The sequence below is a fragment of the Solanum pennellii genome, chromosome 10 (assembly GCF_001406875.1).
Source record: "Solanum pennellii chromosome 10, SPENNV200".
NCBI classification, from domain to species: domain Eukaryota; kingdom Viridiplantae; phylum Streptophyta; class Magnoliopsida; order Solanales; family Solanaceae; genus Solanum; species Solanum pennellii.
In genome coordinates, this window is record NC_028646.1 from 41,988,705 (window position 1) to 42,003,511 (window position 14,807).

Below are 14,807 nucleotides of genomic sequence, written 5' to 3' on the forward strand. Positions count from 1 at the left end.
TATATATATATATAGATATAATAATGTACGAAATATCCAGTGAAATTTCTAGGAATCTAGCGTACAAATGTTGAGAAAATGTGGACTAAATACATGAGCTGGAAGTTTGGTCTTGGCTATGCGTCTGGAGATTTTGCTTTTTTTAAATAAAAAAATTAAAATGTATGAGGTCATTAGGGATATAACCCAATGCCTACCATATGTAAGCTACTGAAAAATTCAATAATAAAATTAATGAGGTGAGGGGGGTTCTAAAATGGGTAAGGTTCAACTGAAGAAATGAAAGAGAGAAAAATAAAATACAATGGGGTGTGTCAAGATCAAACCCACAACCTCTCCTATAGGTGAGTAAACTATAAAGAAAAATAAATTGAGGTTGTGGGGAACCGATCCCACATCCTCTCGACCTAAATCAGAAAAGTCAAAGAGAGAAAAGTAAGAAAAGAAATGTAGGCTTTGGGATTCAAACTTGGTTCCCCAAGCTGAAATTTTAAATATAAATATAACATAAGACTAAGTGTTGGTCAAGGGATTTCAAATTGGGTTCCCTTGCCCAATTCCGTATTAATGCATAAGTCTGACGTGAATAAATACTTAATGAAAGCTGCCCATAGGTATCGAAATTGAGACCTTGGCATTCTTAAAAATGCATAAATCTTTTACCTTATACTCTTGGGTAAATATGAGTCACATAGACGAATTATGAACCAAGCCTCATGGGTTGTACGTATCGGTTCATAAGTCCAGCGTATGTTTAAAAATAAGTGAACTTAAGATGTATGTGATGAAATGATGTGACTTCAGAGGGTAATGTAAGAATGTGAAACACACTAAAAGTCTAAATTAATTGGCATATGACGAAATGAACATTCACGTAATAAGGTGAGTAATTATGTTATACTCTTATGCTAATGGAAATAGTGACAACATGATAAAAGGCTAGTGCAAGTGAAACAAGTTGTATTTACGCCTAGAATCAATGTTCCCCAATGTAAATTCCGAGAGAGCATATGTATGATATACGATGAACAAATAATGAAAGGTGAGTAAAGTTGAAATTAAAAGGTGTTAAGAAAGAATACGGAGGCATCACAATAAGATGCTAGTACAAGTGAGAAAAGTTGTACCTACGCCAATATAAGGTCACCAAAAGTACTCACCTAAGAGAGTGTTGAACATTAAGAGACAAGTCTCAATCACACTCTATATCTATGTGTAAGGATAATTCAGATTTAATACGTAAAAAAGAGATGATAAATCATATAATAATCTATGACTACCTCATGCTAGAAGCAAGCTTCAATGATGTATGAGTTGAATGTAAATAGGAACTTTAAGCGGAGCACCAAGAGGCTAGCTATGAGTGGTGATGCCTTCTTTCGGGAAGGGAGGAGGTTCACGTAATTCTCATGAGATGATACTGTCTACCAAGGTGGGTATGGGTCTCCCTAAATCTTGTAGTCTTTGAATTATGCTGCCAATATAGGGAACTATCCAGTGGTTTTACACCTAAGCTAGCTAAGGATGTTTTGGTTTCACCTTAGTCAGTGACATCACCTCTTTTTTGTGTGGGGAAGACACAAGATTTCATGATGCTCATATGATCTATGTCGGTTAAAGTTGAAGTTCCTCAAAGTATGAAAGATAATGAAATGAATCATACAAAAGGTTTTTTCGATAGGATAATCAAGAGGTGAACTAGACTCAAGTAATGACACCAGTTCATTCTTGGTCATTGCATAGTGAACCCAATGAGAGTCTTGCACAAAATACTAGGTATAGTTGTTGTCCACACCAGCCTACAAACGAAGGAAAGTTAAGTACGTATGAATGAATAAGAAGACTCTGTGTTTTCTAAAGAAGTCTTTCTAGTTGAGGTCCCATATGTTGAGCCCACATTTTAGAAAGTTCTAATGTTAAGTCCGTGATTCCAAGGTCTTACGGCATATGAACGAATGATAGGTAATATATCTACGTGCTATATGAAATATGTTATGTGATGTGTGCAATATGAAAAGAATGATGATGCATTTTACTCTCATAGCGTGACTTTCCTAACCTGATTTGGCAAGTCCAACCGAATTTTCTTTCCATAATTCATATCGTTAGGATATATCTCCTCTTAATCATTCATTTCCTTGGTATGTACTTGCATACACCCATACTTAGTATAAGTGTGTACTAATCCATTACATTATACTATTTTATGTGCAGGTCCTGGAGGGTGTTAAAGATATTCATTGCAGCTGTTCGGACATTTGGACCGGGTAGGTCCACATGCATTCGAGGATGCCTTCCGTTTTGTTTCTAGTTTAGTAATAGGTTTAGGCTAGTGCAACATTTTCCACTAGTATTTCTTTCCTGTTTTGATCAGACTGAAGTAAATGTTCCACTATGGCAATTGTTACTTATTCTATAGGGCTATTTATTTCAAGATTGAATGATCCTTTATTAGATTGTTGATACACGTGATTAATGAACTTCTTTATGCGCGTATGCATGCTATAACACTAAATTCTATGTACACTTCAAAAAAATCAAAAAGTATAAAATTTTCCACTAAAATTAACTGAATGAATTTATTGATGACGTAAGTAGGCTTGTCTCCGACCTCTGAGAGGTCAATGACGCCTGTGTCGGCTAAGGTATAGAACCCTATCGTGACAAACTTGGTATCATAGCATTAGGTTAAATATCCACGATATCAGGCTCATACCAACCACGTTAAGCAGTTTTAAGTTATGGTAGTGAAGTGCACCACTATCATGAATTAGATACTGCATAATGCTTAGGAAAATTCCATTTTCTGATCTTATTGTTCCTTCAATAAGGTCTGTATATAACATTAATTCTTATCTTTCAAAAAATGAAAACAAGGAAGACCACTTTTTAGGGAAGAGGAGAAGCAGTTTTTGGCGGCAACAAAGATCCACCCCAGGCCCCAACTGCTTGAATTGAGATGCCTCTTAAACCAGCTAGATTGATAGATTGAGAAGCGAGGACATCCCTGGCATAGATGGCCCAAGCCATCACTTTACAAGCTCAGGCTATGATAGCCCAGGCGGAGCAACTAGGTGTTCCCAATGAGAACCCACCTGCCAGCACCATATCTAGTAGGTTAAGGGAGTTCAGGAGGATGAATCATCCCATTCACTGGATCTAAGACTGCGGAGGATTTGCAGGAGTTTGTGAATGAGATCCATAAGATACTATGTGGAATCGGTTTGATTGAGGTGGAGAAGGTTGAGCAGGCATCCTACCATCTAAAGGATGTATCTCAATCCTGGTATAAGATGTGGCAGGATAGCTGGGCCTTAGGAGGAGGTCGTATGACTTGGGATCTTTTAAAGACGACTTTTCTGGAGCGGTTCTTTCACAAACAAATGACGATGGCTAAGGTTGAGGAATTTATCAACCTTAATCAAGTCTTGATGTCAGTCAGGTATTACTCCCTGAAGTTCCTAAAACTTTCCAGGTATGCCACTTCTCTTGTGTCTAACAACAAAGACGAGATGAGTAGATTCATAACAGGGATTGCTGAGGATCTCGTAGAGGATTTTAGGGCAGCTATGCTGCATGACAGCATGGACCTTTCCAGGCTTATGCACTATGTCCACCAAATGGAGGAAAGCAGGAAGAAAAAGCACAATAAGTCAGGGAATAGGTCAAGGAAAGTTGAGGAGAATTTTTCAAGGAAGAGTAGTACTGCAATTAGGGATAAAACCAGGTTTAAGAAGCCACTCTCTAACCAAGGGGAGTCAAGTTCATCCAAGGTTCACTATAGTAGATATTCCGAGTCAAGAGTTGAGAGAAACAATAAAGTAGATAAACCTATGGAGAGGCCACCTTGTAGGAAGTATTGCAAACATCATGGAGGAGAGTGTATTATGGTCTCTAACGCTTGTTAAAGTCGTGGAAAACCGGGTTACATGATGAAGGATTGTTATAATATGAGAGGTAAACAAAAAGGGAAGGAGAGAGTTCAGCCAAACGGTCCAAGTGAAGAGGCTCCACGGAGGCAACAATTCTTCTCACTCAAGTCTAGGGGTGCAGGGGAAGAAACTCCTACTGATGTCTCGGTGCATAGCCTTAATTAGTCTTTCATGTGTTTGACTTTGTTTGGTTTTATGCACTAGTATGAAGTTAATATGTTTGAGTCATCATGTTGGTTGCTGATTTGTGTGACTTATGTGTTTACTAATGTTGTATGCTTTGATGATACTAGTTTGGGAAAGAGTTACTTAGTCTATTAATGTGAAGCTTCTAGTAGGTTTCAAGGATATGCACCATCATGTTAATATGTGAATCAGATATTCACCAATGTGGAGTATATGATTGCATATGTATGCATATGTTCTATAGATGACATACTTGTTGCTAGTAAAGAGTAGTGTCATTCGGGGACGAATGTTCCTAAGGGAGGGATAATGTAACAACCTGAAAATAACTATGCTAAGTAATGCTTAAACGTATTTAGAATGACTAGATTAGAACAGGTCCACATGGTTTGATGCGCGTGGCACCACACCTCAACCTATGCACTATCCAAGTCAAAAAAACATGGTGAGTTAGTTGAGCTAGGAAAGGTTGGGTCCAGCCATGTAGGGCACCTGAATATTAAGATTCACCAGGATTAGTCTTAACCGAAATAGTAAGGGTAATCTTAAATTTTGAGGGTCTAGGGGTAAAATGGTATTTTCCAGGCTAGGGGTAGTATTATAATTACCCTAAATATTTAATTAATTAATTAATTAACGTAAATAGTGGACAATTCAGGTAGGGTTGACCTAAATTGACCCATTTTTGCGAATTGGGCTCCACACGGGTTCGATCCTTGGTGGAAGCAATGTTAAATTGAATTAATTAATATTAATGATATTATTTAAGTAAGGGCAAGATGAGTCATTTCACCAGAACATTAAAAAATCAGATTTTTAATTAATACTCCTACTCTTACTATCATCTCTCTCCACTATCTTTCTCACGCCTATCCACACTCATTCTCATGTTTCTTGATCAGCAAAAGAACAAAAAAATTAAAGTTCATCACTCTTAAAGAACTTGTACACAAAAACTCAAAAGAAAAACTAAAGTAAAAACGAAAAGCAAAAACATTGTTCTTAATGGGTTGTGCTTGAAGTTTCATGGCGAGGATCTGGTGTTTTGGTGGTTGGTTGTCCATTGGAGCAGGTTTGGAAGGTGTTGATCGACAAAAGGTATGGGTTTTTCTTCCTCTTGGTCCAATTCCCAAGATACTCCTAAGATTCAGTCGAATTTAAATCCGAAAACTAGGAATGCTCCCCTTTGCATGTCCCTGTCACTAGCTCCCATCGATTGTTGTAGGTTGGGTATATTTTGCTTGTAGAATTTAGGAATGTAACTTGTTTTCGTGATGAATATTTTCATGTTTGTATGTTCCGTATTATGTGATGATAAACATGTGCAATATGTGTGTGGACGTGTCTCTTGGTACGAATTTGAGCATGAAAATGGTATGTTAAATCCTTGTGTTTTTGTATAAAATTAATACAAAAAATATACATAATAATGTACAAAATATCCAGCGAAATTCCTAAGAATCTAGCGCACAAATGCTGAGAAAATATGGACTAAAAACATGACAAAATTTCCAGACATTTTGTCTTTGCTAAGCCGTTTGGAGATTATGATTTTAAAAAAAAAAAATTAAAAAATGAATGAGGTCATTAGGGATTGAACCCAAGACCTCACTATATGTAAGTTGCTGAAAAATTCTATGAAAAATAAATGAGGTGAGGGGGATTTGAAATGGGGTAAGGTTCAAGTGAAGAAATGAAAGAGAGAAAAATAAAATAAAATAAGGTGTGTGGGGATCGAACCCATAGACACTCGGATAGGTGAGGAAATTAGGACAAAAACTAAAAGAAAATAAAATAAGGTTGTGGGGTATCAATTCCATATCCTCTCGGCCTAAAACAAAAAAAATCAAGGAGAAAAAAGTAACAAAGAAATGTAGGCGTTGGGATTCGAACATGGGACCCCAAGCTGAAAATTTAAATCAAAATTTAATATAAGACCAAGTGTTTCTCAAGGGATTTGAAATCGGGATCCCTTGACCAATTTCGTATTGATGCCTAAGTCTTACATGAATAAATACTTAATGAAAGCTGCCTATTGGAATCGAAATCGAGACCTTGGCATACTTACAAGATGCATAAGTCTTGTACCACATAATCTTGGGTAAGTATGAGTCACTTAGACAAATTATGAACGAAGCCTAATGGTTTGTACTTATGGGTTCATAAGTCCAGCGTTTTTCATTCATATGGGACCTCAACTAGGGAGTTTTCATTAGCAAGCAAAGAGTTTGTTTCATTCATTCATACGTTATGTGTTATATGTTATGAGGTGTGTGCAATATGATATTTATGATGATGCATGTTACTCTCATGGCATGACTTTCCTAATCCAAATTTGGGAAGCTCAAGGACTTTCTTAATCCAAATTTTGAAACTTCACTGACTTTCAGAATCCAATTTTGGCAAGTCCACTGACTTGACTTCTCATAATCATGTTGTTATGGAAGAGCTATTATTTCTCATGCATGTTGTTGTTGTGTGCTTGCATATACCCATATTTAGTACAAGTGTGTACTAACCCTATACAACTCTACTATTTTAGGTGCAAGCACAGGTGGACAATAGAGCTACAGGATCATCGTTGCAGATATCCGGACTTTCAGCATTCATCCGATCCATGTAGGTCCTCATGCTTTCGAAGCTGCTAGTGTTTTACATTCTAGTTTAGTTTTAGAGTTGAGCTAGTTGAGTAGGTTCCACTAGCGTCCCTTTCCTATTTTTATTCAAACTTTGTATTGGTGCCATTTTGGCAATTATACACTTATTACTTATTGAACTATTTCTTTCAGTTGCTTATCTCTTAATGTTAGACGGTTGATGATGAACAATTATGAAATGTTAAGAATGTTTAGCAAGTATCTTAAAGAACAAAAAGTTTCAAATTTTCCACTAAAATTAACCTAAGTGAAGTATGAATAACGCAAGTAGGCTTGTCTGCGACCTCTGAGAGGTTAACGACGCCGGTCTCGCTTGGGGTCTAGATTCCAGTCGTGACACGATGAAAAATATATGCAGATAGACTACATAAATTATGAATAAAAAGTGAAGATAGCATATATGAAATATCAGAAAATGAAATGGATAACGATATAGAGATGAAATCATATAATGAATTCGATAATACAAAAAATGACTGAAATAGATATACAAATAATAAATAAAGAAGAACATCAAGACGGAGAATCCTTAGAACAAAAAATAATATTTGATATTAATATATTTGAACAAATAAAAGGAAAAGAACTAGATCTAACCATTGCAAAAATATTTGAAATACCAACAATAGGAAAGTGATTTAAATGACAAAAAGAATTGAGAACATATCATGGATTACAAATACACTAAAGGAAAGGCCAAAATATCAATAATAAATAAACGAATAATAAATAAAGAAATACAAGACATTAAGGCTAAAAATCCAATTAAATATGTACATTTAAGAGGAACAAAAAATACTAATAAAAAGCATGTTTTAGAGAAGGAATAGATACACCCATAGAAATATACTTAGCGGTTCATAGAATCATACAACCCATAGAAAAAAGTATAATAAGTGCAGTAAAAAAGAACCTCATATACCAAAAATTTAAATTTATAATAAGTACTAACTACTCAGTAGCAATAAATGACAGGAACGTAGATAAATCAATAGTATTATATTGGAAAATGTCGGGAATAGAACTAGCCTCAGGAAGTAAAATATTTACGGATAGACGTAAAAACTTATATGTTTTACCAACAAAATATAAAATAACAGCAAAAAAATAAAATAAATAAATAAAAATAGAAGATCATTTTGAGAGGATAGTCACAGTCATAGATAAAAATGACTATAGTTACGGAAAAGGGCCTAAAATACCCTTGAAGTATTGAAAATGGTACAAAATTACCCTCCATCCACCTATTGGCTCCAAAATATCCTCCCCGCCAACCTATTGGCTCCAAAATACCCTTGTCATCCACCTTTTGGTTCAAAATTTACCACATATTTAACTGTTTTAAATTTAAACTATTTCAATATTTTTTTAAAATACATTACGCTCAACTATTTGTTATAATTTAACTTATAAATATAATTTACAAATAAATCCACTACCCACCCATTACTAATTAAATCCCACCAAAATAATAAACCCGTCACATTACTAATGCAAAAACAAGAAAGCTACTTCCAATGAGAGTTTTTGAAAATTTGAGGCGAAAATATCTATAGAAGTAAATTATCATACATTCAAGTGTCAAAATAAAAATTAACGATATATTTAAAAGTCTGACTATGTTAATCTTAATTATTCGTTCGTCTCAATTATGTGATATTACTTCATAGATAATTTTTTTAAAAAATAATATATTAAGGTTTTAAAACAAACCATAAATTTTTATAAAATTATATTTAAAAAAGTGCATGAATTAATTCGGATGTACTACTTCTTTAACTTTAATCATAGATTTTGATTTCAAGTGAAATAGAATCCTATTGAAAGTGTCCTCCTAAATAAGGAGCTCAACCTAAATTTAATTGGGGCTTTGCTTCAGAGTCGAATAATTTTGGATGTCATTTTGAGGAATCTATAATTTCGTCGTGTTTTAGTAATGTTTATGACAATTTTGATATTATAATTGGTTTATTAATTCGGTGGGGTTTAGTTAATATGAGTCGGTAGTGGGTTCGTTTATAATTTATATTAATAAATTATAACCAATATTTGAGAGCCAAGTATTTTAAAAAATATTTAAATAGTTTAATTTTAAAATAGTTAAATAAGTGGTCAATTTTGAACCCAAAGGTGGATGACAAGGGTATTTTATAGCCAATAGGTAGATGAGAAGGGCATTTTGGAGCCAATAGGTGGATGGAGGGTAATTTTGTACCATTTCCAATACTTCGAGGCTATTTTAGACCCTTTTTCGTTATAGTTATAATGAGATTGATATAGAAGAAGACTTAGAAATAGTAAAAGAAAGATTAAGCACATCAAGAAGAATAAACTGTGAAATAACACAAATATCATAAAAAAAATGAGTACTTCAAGAAGGATAGATAAAACTCCACAAAAATTAATGGAATATGAAATAAAACCACATCATTAGTACACAATGGAAACAATGGAACAACGAAAATATTTAATATTAATAGATATAGGACGAGAAGAAAATTATATTACAAGAGAATTAATAACAGAAGATGAAATAATAACTACTGAGCAATCATGCCCCGAACTACCAAAGCGTTGATGTATACTGAAGAAACTACACAAAAGAAAATAATCATTGGAGGAGTATCAATAGTAATAAAATTTAAAATATATCAAGGAGATGAAAATATTATTTTAGGAATAAAATGGTTAGAACAAGTAAAACCACATAATCTAGAAGACAAACAATTGAGAATAAATTAGAAAAATAAAAGAGTAATAATAAAAAGAACTTTGGTAGGATAAAAATATGAAAATACATATACTTGCAAATATAATAATATAGGGATATTACAAAAGATATTATATGCAGGTGATAGATACGAGAGTAGAAGCTAATATATGTAAATACAATTATTTACCGAAACATAAATGGAAAAAAATAAAAATACCGATAGTAGTGACATGATTTAATAATGAAGGAAGCATGATCACATATAAGGCAAAAAATATTAAAATACAAATATGGGATACGATATTAACTACAGAAGAAATATATAATTTTGAGTTGACTACAAAAGATATGCTATTAGGAATGCCTTTTTTAGAATAATTATACCACATATAAATAACAAAAACATACTGGTGGTTCACAACTCCATGTAAACAAAAATATGAGCAAAAAGAGTAAATAACAAAAAACGAAAAACAACGGAATGGATAAAAGAAAGTGAGAAAATTATGCAAAAGTTAGAAAATATAAAGGAAGAAGACCCTAAGATAGAATTAATTATATCCTCTATAAATAAAGTAAAAATAATCCAAGATAAGTTAGAATTATTATATAGTGAAGATCATTTACAAGGATGGGAAAAATATAAAACAAATGTGAAAAGTGAGCTAATTGATAATAATAGTATAATAACACAAAAACAATTAAAATATAATTTTAATGATTTAACCGAATTTAAGATACATATAAATGAATTATTAGAAAAAGGATAGATATAATAAAGCAATAGTAAGCACACAAGCCCGACATTTATAGTAAATAAACATAGTGAACAAAAAAGAGGAAAAAGTAGAATGGTTATTTATTATAGAAATTTAAATGCAATAACTAAAATATATAATTATCCGATATCAAATAAAATACTAAAGATAAGACAAATACAAGGATATAATTATTTTAGCAAATTTAATGGTAAATCGCGATTTTATCACTTAAAACTAGAAGAAGAGTCTAAAAAACAAACAGCATTCATTGTACCACAAGGATTTTATGAATGGAATGTATTACCATTTGGATATAAAAACGCACTAGGTAGATATCAACACTTTATGGGCAATTACTTTAAACAAATAGAAAATTGTATAGTATACATTGATGATATACTATTATATTCTAAAACACAAGATAAACATGTAAGATTATTAGAAAAATTTATACATATAATAGAATATTTGGGTATAAGTCTAAGTAAAAAGAAAGAAGATAGAAGGAAAAATCAAATAGAATTGTTAGAATTACAAATAGATAAAAACAGAATAAAAATGCAAACACATATAGTATAAAAAATAATTAACTTAAATTAACAATTAGACACAAAAAGGAAATTACAATCATTCTTAGGCCTAGTAAATCAAGTAAGAGAATACATACTAAAATAAGCAGAAAATTTAAAATCATTACAACAAAAATTAAAGAAAGATATGGAATATCAGTTTGATAAAAAAAAGACAAAATACAGATACAAAAGGTAAAATTATAATGTAAAAACATTCCTAAATTATACTTTCCAGATGAAATCAAAATTTTACTTATATATTAGAATCAGATGCGAGTGAAAAAAGTTACGGAGGAATACTAAAATACAAGTATGATGCCAATATAATAGAATATCATTGCAGGTATTATTTTCAGGAACATTTAATAATATAGAAATGTAATGGAAAATAAATAGAAAAGAATTATACTCAGTATATAAGTGTTTATTATCATTTGTACCATATGTTGTATATAACAAATTCTTTATAAGAACAGATAATACACAAGTAAAATGGTGGCTAACAAGAAAAATATAAGATTCGATAACAACAAAAGAAATAAGGATATTGGTATTAAATATATTAAATTTCACATTTACAATTGAAGTAATAAACACTAATAAGAATGTTATTGCAGATTACTTATCATGACAAAGCTACTCAGACAGAGACTAAGGGAGAAGATACAATCGAAAAGATACTTGAAGCTATTACTTCACTTTGTACAAAAGTGGATAGGATAGACAACGAGATACAAAAGCTAAAGACTAATGAAGATAATGTGAAGTCTAAATCTAGCATTAGTCAGCAGCATGACTATAAAAATGCGGAACTTTGTCAATCGGAAGACAGAAAGAATCAATAGCTAAAAGGTGATGTTGGAAAACACCTAAAAACCCATAACCATTGTTTAAATACAGTTGCAGGTACAAGCCAACGAGTTAGTGAAAGACATAAGAATTCAAAATTAAATGAATTATTCGAAAAACCATTTAACTCGAGGCTAACACTAAAAAACATATTAACTATAGAATCACAAACTTCTACATACGCAGATAGCCTACACCATGACAAAAGAACATATAACCATATAACGCGAATCTATATAGAAAATATATACAAAATCCAAATGTTTTTAAACCTTAAACCCAAATCTACTACAACCCAAGAACCCAACCAAGATTATTTATCCCAAAAATTACAAGGTTATAATAAACTGATTGCACAATCGAAAACTAATGCCAACTTAGTTAGGAAATGTTACATATATCGATTACTGAATACAGTATATACATATGACGGAGAAGAACTAAGTGGAATGTCGGAGATACATAAAGCATTTATTACTTATAAGAGAGTTACTAAGGAGAATTTATTCAATGTAAAATTTTATATGGCAACAACAGAGATATTATACGAGGAGATAAAACCTCCGATACAAGTAGTTAAGATAGGATTAACAAAAGATATGATAATACCGGAAGATATTGAACAGCAACCAGAGGTACAAAAAAGTGAGATACCAAGCTTCTATTCCAATAAGAGAATAATTGGTATATCAACCATTATACAAGAACTAGCAAATAATTATTTAAACGGAAACGCTATATGGAGCCACTATGCAAGAGATCAATTAATGATTTATTCCAATTCAAGGGAGCTAAGGAAAGCAGATATGGATGAAGTCCAGAGATGAATTTTTTCTTTACTTAAGCCATAAGAACGACCTACAACACGAGCAATTAAAGTTGAATTTATTTTGGAAAAATTATTAACAAGGTATTGCAAGATAATTGATCATAAGTACCCTGATCACATATGTTCAAAATGTAACGGAGAAGATAATATAATCCCAGACGGCCAGCTGGAATAAGAAATAAAGATGGAAGATGACAAGAAGATAAAGATGAAGATAAATGATAAAGACGGAATATGACAAGAAGATAAAGATGAAGATAAAAGGAAACACAAAAACGTGCTTGGCCACATAAAGCCAAAAGTAGATGTGTAAAAGTCTTGAAATAAATAGTTTTTAGTCACATAACTTAGTCAACATATGCATGTGCATTATTAAAGATATGTTGACAAGTGTAAAGTATGGTAGGTAGGGCGTATTATTAAAAAGACAAGTGTAAAAGTAGTTCGGTAGCGATAGTTGTAAAGTAAGTATAGAGTATAGTAAGTGCAGTAAAATGCACTAATTCCTTTCTATATAAAGGAAGGAATATGTAACATAAAGGATAGGCAATGCCTGAAATATAAAACTTTCTTTTAAAAACATTCTCACAACTAAAAAATTAGTATTTAGATAAATGGAGCAACAATCTGAAATCCAATCAAATGTTTCAGATAGCATGAATACTCAAGAAACAAAGGTATATTTTTCAAAAAATATGCGGAACTAATTTCATATATTCCTGAATATCATATATATGATTGAATAATTTTATTTTAGTTATTATGTATTAGAATTATTTGAATCACGATTTCGAGTTTATTAGCACACTGGAAACAGAGAGAAAACTTCTATACTATGTCATCCTAATGTGTAAACCGGTAGGCAAGGAAAGTCGTTTAGGGGAGTAAACAAAGTTGAGGCGCTGATAAGAAGGAAGTATTCGCTAAAGTACGATGCTAGTAGTGACAGGAAAACATTATAAACAAATAATCTAGTTCATAATAATCTAATATAAATTTAATCGATTATGAATATAATAGGAAGGAATAATTGAAAAACCCCGCATAACAACAAACATGACCACATACATACATCACAAAATGATAAAAAGTTATGAAACTTTAATCTTAAATATACTTCAAGGTATAGAAATAATTGAATTAAGAAGATTAATATGGGAAAAATATTTAATAATAACGAACCAGAAGATATATTAAACCAACAATGATATGAAATAGATCTACGAGATTTAGACTATGAAAATATAGAATGATATGATTTAAAAATAAATTATGATTAAAATGAACTATGAATATTCACAATATTAGATAGTATCTATGGAAAATATAAAATTATTTGAAAAATTAATGAAGGAAAATTTATATATGTACCAAAGAACCCAAGATATGATACATCTAGAATATATTATAAATAATATTAAAAAGATATTTAGATTAAAACAACGAATGAATTTCTTAACTACCAATTCTGTTACGACCGTACAAAAATATCTTCCTCATGTCAACCTTACATCTTTTCCAACTAAATTTCTGACCCAAAGCAGGTCGCAGTCCTAGAAGCGTATGTGCTAGCCTAAAAGGTGAGTGACACAAAGAACCATTGGATTTTGATTTGCTATGCCTTCAATCTAATGGGTTTAAGAATGGAATGTTCTCCCAAAATCGATTGTAAAAAGCGGTTTGTGTCCTCATTGAAGTTCATTCGAAAAAAAAGGAAGGAACAAAGAACAACAATAAAGAAAATCTGAAATCATCTTTCGAGTTATAGTTCGATTTCTAAGTTGAAATAGCTTGATGTCAAAGCTCTAGTTTGCTGCCCTATACAAGGTCAGTAGTCTCCATTGTATTTTGTTTCAAAATTTTTGTTTATGAAACTGGGTGGTTGTTTGAATTCCTGTTTCTTTGCATTTGTATGAGCTCCCCTGATTTGCATAAGTTAGTAATTTCTGTATGAATCATGTGTCTCTGAAATCGTTTATCTGTGATCTACTTGCTTCAAGACTAAGTTGTGAGATATAGATGAAGAGATTACTATCTTCTTGAACTTTAGAATACGATAAAATTAATTGATGTTGAGTTTATCCTGCCCTCATTTGTTTAGCATATTGTACATGGTAGTTCATATAAGGCAAAACCAAGAATTAGTTACACATGAATTTGATCAGATTCCAAAGGTCTTTGCACTTGTTATTTGGAATTTAAATTAGTTGTTCTCTTTGATCCCCTGAATACTTCATTTTTTGGAGATTTTACGACAAGTTTCTTTCTTTGTTCTTTCATCTCGGCTAAGTAATTAGAAGGATCCCAT

The 14,807-nt window shown here is 32.0% G+C and overlaps 2 long non-coding RNA genes across 2 annotated transcripts in view; both read left to right on the forward strand.

Annotated features, from left to right (window-relative positions):
- Positions 1–2,434, forward strand: part of LOC114074503 — an 11,506-nt gene extending 9,072 nt beyond the window's left edge. Inside the window, exon 3 of the long non-coding RNA XR_003574933.1 lies at positions 2,215–2,434. This is a non-coding gene — a long non-coding RNA (uncharacterized LOC114074503). The remainder of the gene's footprint in view (positions 1–2,214) is intronic.
- A 10,627-nt stretch (positions 2,435–13,061) lies between these two features.
- LOC114074381 lies at positions 13,062–14,454 on the forward strand. Its single transcript, XR_003574766.1, has 2 exons — positions 13,062–13,176; positions 14,044–14,454. It is a non-coding gene; the product is annotated as an uncharacterized LOC114074381 (long non-coding RNA).
- Positions 14,455–14,807: the final 353 nt, after the last annotated feature.